A 6,701-nucleotide genomic window follows, 5' to 3' on the forward strand; every position below is an offset into this window, starting at 1 on the left:
ATCAATTCTAATCATCTGAAAATTACCAGAGTTCTAGTAGGGACTGAGCCCTACACAATCCTGAAGAATAGAGAATTTTATTTCAATTTTTAGTAGTAGCACCATCACCCGAACGCCATCAGACAATCAAAATTTGGTAAAAACGAAAATAAAAATTTATTTCTTCCAAATTTAATCAATTCTAATCATCTGAAAATTACCAGAGTTCTAGTAGGGACTGAAGCCCTACACAATCCTGAAGAATAGAGAATTTTATTTCAATTTTTTAGTAGTAGCAGCCATCACCCGTACGCCATCAGACAATCAAAATTTGGTAAAAACGAAAATAAAAATTTATTTCTTCCAAATTTATCAATTCTAATCATCTGAAAATTACCAGAGTTCTAGTAGGGACTGAACCCTACACAATCCTGAAGAATAGAGAATTTTATTTCAATTTTTTAGTAGTAGCACCGTCACCCGAACGCCATCAGACAATCAAAATTTGGTAAAAACGAAAATAAAAATTTATTTCTTCCAAATTTATACAATTCTAATCATCTGAAAATTACCAGAGTTCTAGTAGGGACTGAACCCTACACAATCCTGAAGAATAGAGAATTTTATTTCAATTTTTAGTAGTAGCACCATCACCCGAACGCCATCAGACAATCAAAATTTGGTAAAAACGAAAATAAAAATTTATTTCTTCCAAATTTATCAATTCTAATCATCTGAAAATTACCAGAGTTCTAGTAGGGACTGAACCCCACACAATCCTGAAGAATAGAGAATTTTATTTCAATTTTTTAGTAGTAGCACCATCACCCGAACGCCATCAGACAATCAAAATTTGGTAAAAACGAAGATAAAAATTTATTTCTTCCAAATTTATCAATTCTAATCATCTGAAAATTACCAGAGTTCTAGTAGGGACTGAACCCTACACAATCCTGAAGAATAGAGAATTTTATTTCAATTTTTAGTAGTAGCAGCATCACCCGAACGCCATCAGACAATCAAAATTTGGTAAAAACGAAAATAAAAATTTATTTCTTCCAAATTTATCAATTCTAATCATCTGAAAATTACCAGAGTTCTAGTAGGGACTGAACCCTACACAATCCTGAAGAATAGAGAATTTTATTTCAATTTTTTAGTAGTAGCACCATCACCCGAACGCCATCAGACAATCAAAATTTGGTAAAAACGAAATAAAAATTTATTTCTTCCAAATTTATCAATTCTAATCATCTGAAAATTACCAGAGTTCTAGTAGGGACTGAACCCTACACAATCCTGAAGAATAGAGAATTTTATTTCAATTTTTTAGTAGTAGCACCATCACCCGAACGCCATCAGACAATCAAAATTTGGTAAAAACGAAAATAAAAATTTATTTCTTCCAAATTTATACAATTCTAATCATCTGAAAATTACCAGAGTTCTAGTAGGGACTAAACCCCACACAATCCTGAAGAATAGAGAATTTTATTTCAATTTTTTAGTAGTAGCACCATCACCCGAACGCCATCAGACAATCAAAATTTGGTAAAAACGAAGATAAAAATTTATTTCTTCCAAATTTATCAATTCTAATCATCTGAAAATTACCAGAGTTCTAGTAGGGACTAAACCCCACACAATCCTGAAGAATAGAGAATTTTATTTCAATTTTTAGTAGTAGCACCAGTCACCCGAACGCCATCAGACAATCAAAATTTGGTAAAAACGAAGATAAAAATTTATTTCTTCCAAATTTATCAATTCTAATCATCTGAAAATTACCAGAGTTCTAGTAGGGACTAAACCCCACACAATCCTGAAGAATAGATGAATTTTATTTCAATTTTTAGTAGTAGCACCATCACCCGAACGCCATCAGACAATCAAAATTTGGTAAAAACGAAGATAAAAATTTATTTCTCCAAATTTAACAATTCTAATCATCTGAAAATTACCAGAGTTCTAGTAGGGACTGAACCCTACACAATCCTGAAGAATAGAGAATTTTATTTCAATTTTTTAGTAGTAGCACCATCACCCGAACGCCATCAGACAATCAAAATTTGGTAAAAACGAAAATAAAAATTTATTTCTTCCAAATTTACAATTCTAATCAATCTGAAAATTACCAGAGTTCTAGTAGGGACTGAACCCTACACAATCCTGAAGAATAGAGAATTTTATTTCAATTTTTTAGTAGTAGCACCATCACCCGAACTCCATCAGACAATCAAAATTTGGTAAAAACGAAAATAAAAATTTATTTCTTCCAAATTTATACAATTCTAATCATCTGAAAATTACCAGAGTTCTAGTAGGGACTGAACCCCTACACAATCCTGAAGAATAGAGAATTTTATTTCAATTTTTAGTAGTAGCAGGTCCACCCGTACGCCATCAGACAATCAAAATTTGGTAAAAACGAAGATAAAAATTTATTTCTTCCAAATTTATCAATTCTAATCATCTGAAAATTACCAGAGTTCTAGTAGGGACTGAACCCCTACACAATCCTGAAGAATAGAGAATTTTATTTCAATTTTTTAGTAGTAGCACCATCACCCGAACGCCATCAGACAATCAAAATTTGGTAAAAACGAAGATAAAAATTTATTTCTTCCAAATTTATCAATTCTAATCATCTGAAAATTACCAGAGTTCTAGTAGGGACTGAACCCCTACACAATCCTGAAGAATAGAGAATTTTATTTCAATTTTTTAGTAGTAGCACCATCACCCGAACGCCATCAGACAATCAAAATTTGGTAAAAACGAAAATAAAAATTTATTTCTTCCAAATTTATCAATTCTAATCATCTGAAAATTACCAGAGTTCTAGTAGGGACTGAACCCTACACAATCCTGAAGAATAGAGAATTTTATTTCAATTTTTTAGTAGTAGCACCATCACCCGAACGCCATCAGACAATCAAAATTTGGTAAAAACGAAGATAAAAATTTATTTCTTCCAAATTTATCAATTCTAATCATCTGAAAATTACCAGAGTTCTAGTAGGGACTAAACCCCTACACAATCCTGAAGAATAGAGAATTTTATTTCAATTTTTTAGTAGTAGCACCATCACCCGAACGCCATCAGACAATCAAAATTTGGTAAAAACGAAAGATAAAAATTTATTTCTTCCAAATTTATCAATTCTAATCATCTGAAAATTACCAGAGTTCTAGTAGGGACTAAACCCCACACAATCCTGAAGAATAGAGAATTTTATTTCAATTTTTTAGTAGTAGCACCATCACCCGAACGCCATCAGACAATCAAAATTTGGTAAAAACGAAGATAAAAATTTATTTCTTCCAAATTTATCAATTCTAATCAACTGAAAATTACCAGAGTTCTAGTAGGGACTAAACCCCACACAATCCTAAAGAATAGAGAATTTTATTTCAATTTTTTAGAAGTAACACCATCACCCGAACTCCATCAGACAATCAAAATTTGGTAAAAACGAAGATAAAAATTTATTTCTTCCAAATTTATCAATTCTAATCATCTGAAAATTACCAGAGTTCTAGTAGGGACTAAACCCCACACAATCCTGAAGAATAGAGAATTTTATTTCAATTTTTTAGAAGTAGCAGGTCCACCCGTACGCCATCAGACAATCAAAATTTGGTAAAAACGAAGATAAAAATTTATTTCTTCCAAATTTATCAATTCTAATCATCTGAAAATTACCAGAGTTCTAGTAGGGACTAAACCCTACACAAGCCTGAAGAATAGAGAATTTTATTTCAATTTTTTAGTAGTAGCACCATCACCCGAACGCCATCAGACAATCAAAATTTGGTAAAAACGAAGATAAAAATTTATTTCTTCCAAATTTATCAATTCTAATCATCTGAAAATTACCAGAGTTCTAGTAGGGACTAAACCCCACACAATCCTGAAGAATAGTGAATTTTATTTCAATTTTTTAGTAGTAGCACCATCACCCGAACGCCATCAGACAATCAAAATTTGGTAAAAACGAAGATAAAAATTTATTTCTCCCAAATTTATCAATTCTAATCATCTGAAAATTACCAGAGTTCTAGTAGGGACTAAACCCCACACAATCCTGAAGAATAGAGAATTTTATTTCAATTTTTTAGTAGTAGCACCATCACCCGAACGCCATCAGACAATCAAAATTTGGTAAAAACGAAGATAAAAATTTATTTCTTCCAAATTTATCAATTCTAATCATCTGAAAATTACCAGAGTTCTAGTAGGGACTAAACCCCACACAATCCTGAAGAATAGAGAATTTTATTTTAATTTTTTAGTAGTAGCACCATCACCCGAACGCCATCAGACAATCAAAATTTGGTAAAAACGAAGATAAAAATTTATTTCTTCCAAATTTATCAATTCTAATCATCTGAAAATTACCAGAGTTCTAGTAGGGACTAAACCCCACACAATCCTGAAGAATAGAGAATTTTATTTCAATTTTTTAGTAGTAGCACCATCACCCGAACGCCATCAGACAATCAAAATTTGGTAAAAACGAAGAAAAAAATTTCTTTCTTTCAAATTTATTAATTCTAATCGTCTGAAAATTACCAGAGTTCAGCTAGGGACTGAACCCTACACAATCCTGAAGAATAGAGAATTTTATTTCAATTTTTTAGATGTAGCAGGTCCACCCGTACGCCATCAGACAATCAAAATTTGGTAAAAACGAAGATAAAAATTTATTTCTTCCAAATTTATCAATTCTAATCAACTGAAAATTACCAGAGTTCTAGTAGGGACTAAACCCCACACAATCCTGAAGAATAGAGAATTTTATTTTAATTTTTTAGTAGTAGCACCATCACCCGAACGCCATCAGACAATCAAAATTTGGTAAAAACGAAGATAAAAATTTATTTCTTCCAAATTTATCAATTCTAATCATCTGAAAATTACCAGAGTTCTAGTAGGGACTAAACCCCACACAATCCTGAAGAATAGAGAATTTTATTTCAATTTTTTAGTAGTAGCACCATCACCCGAACGCCATCAGACAATCAAAATTTGGTAAAAACGAAGATAAAAATTTATTTCTCCCAAATTTATCAATTCTAATCATCTGAAAATTACCAGAGTTCTAGTAGGGACTAAACCCCACACAATCCTAAAGAATAGAGAATTTTATTTTAATTTTTTAGTAGTAGCACCATCACCCGAACGCCATCAGACAATCAAAATTTGGTAAAAACGAAGAAAAAAATTTCTTTCTTTCAAATTTATTAATTCTAATCGTCTGAAAATTACCAGAGTTCAGCTAGGGACTGAACCCTACACAATCCTGAAGAATAGAGAATTTTATTTCAATTTTTTAGATGTAGCAGGTCCACCCGTACGCCATCAGACAATCAAAATTTGGTAAAAACGAAGATAAAAATTTATTTCTTCCAAATTTATCAATTCTAATCAACTGAAAATTACCAGAGTTCTAGTAGGGACTAAACCCCACACAATCCTGAAGAATAGAGAATTTTATTTCAATTTTTTAGTAGTAGCACCATCACCCGAACGCCATCAGACAATCAAAATTTGGTAAAAACGAAGATAAAAATTTATTTCTCCCAAATTTATCAATTCTAATCGTCTGAAAATTACCAGAGTTCAGCTAGGGACTGAACCCTACACAATCCTGAAGAATAGAGAATTTTATTTCAATTTTTTAGTAGTAGCACCATCACCCGAACGCCATCAGACAATCAAAATTTGGTAAAAACGAAGATAAAAATTTATTTCTTCTAAATTTATCAATTCTAATCAACTGAAAATTACCAGAGTTCTAGTAGGGACTAAACCCCACACAATCCTGAAGAATAGAGAATTTTATTTCAATTTTTTAGTAGTAGCAACATCACCCGAACGCCATCAGACTATCAAAATTTGGTAAAAACGAAGATAAAAATTTATTTCTTCCAAATTTATCAATTCTAATCATCTGAAAATTACCAGCGTTCTAGTAGGGATTGAACCCGACTGAACACTAGCATGTGTATCTTAACACTTTTAAATATTTATTCTAAAATAAAAAATTATACAATAGGTATATATTGTATTGAGGAAGCTAAATGATCATGAAATGATTAACTTGTTTAAATAAATTTTTATTAGAAAATTCTACTACAATTCAATTATTAAAGTACAAAAATAAATAATTTTATTGAATTAATTGAATGTTTTTTAAAACTGATTCTCATAAATTATTTTATCAACAAATTTTTAAATAATTGATTTCTTTAGACGAAGTTGAAATAAGATTTTGAAGAGTAATTACTTTTGAAATAATTTTTTTGAAGATTAATTATATTTTTAGTGGAACTTGATTATAATTGTATCAAAAATAATTGAAATTCTTCGATGAGCTGTATTATTTATGAAAATATTTGAATTGTTGCGAAGAAATTTATAAAAAATTTTTAAATAATTGAATTCTTTGGAATTTTTTATTATTTATTAAAGTAATTAATCCTTTGCGTAGAATTTTATTAAAGTTATTAATTTTTTTTAAAACTAATAGAAATATTGTTTTCTACTTTTACAAATTACTAATTTTAGTTTGATATTTAAATAGTAATAAAAATATGTTTTATGTTGCAGGATTATTAAATTTGATGAATGCTGTATCCTTGGATTAGAGTTAATATGAATTTCAGGAGCGATTGTCAGGAAAATTACAGGTTAGTGGGAGTTTAAATTATTTTTT

At 30.3% G+C, this 6,701-nt stretch overlaps 1 protein-coding gene across 5 annotated transcripts in view; it reads left to right on the forward strand.

The window, feature by feature from the left end:
- The window catches only part of LOC122503188, a 318,272-nt gene that overhangs the window by 77,044 nt on the left and 234,527 nt on the right, over window positions 1-6,701 (forward strand). For all 5 annotated transcript variants that reach the window (XM_043613669.1, XM_043613987.1, XM_043613735.1 and 2 more), the window contains one exon: window positions 6,596-6,675. The gene's annotated coding sequence lies outside the window, so the exon portion shown is untranslated. The remainder of the gene's footprint in view (window positions 1-6,595; window positions 6,676-6,701) is intronic.

Source organism: Leptopilina heterotoma, unplaced genomic scaffold (assembly GCF_015476425.1).
Source record: "Leptopilina heterotoma isolate Lh14 unplaced genomic scaffold, ASM1547642v1 Lhet_0, whole genome shotgun sequence".
Taxonomy (NCBI): domain Eukaryota; kingdom Metazoa; phylum Arthropoda; class Insecta; order Hymenoptera; family Figitidae; genus Leptopilina; species Leptopilina heterotoma.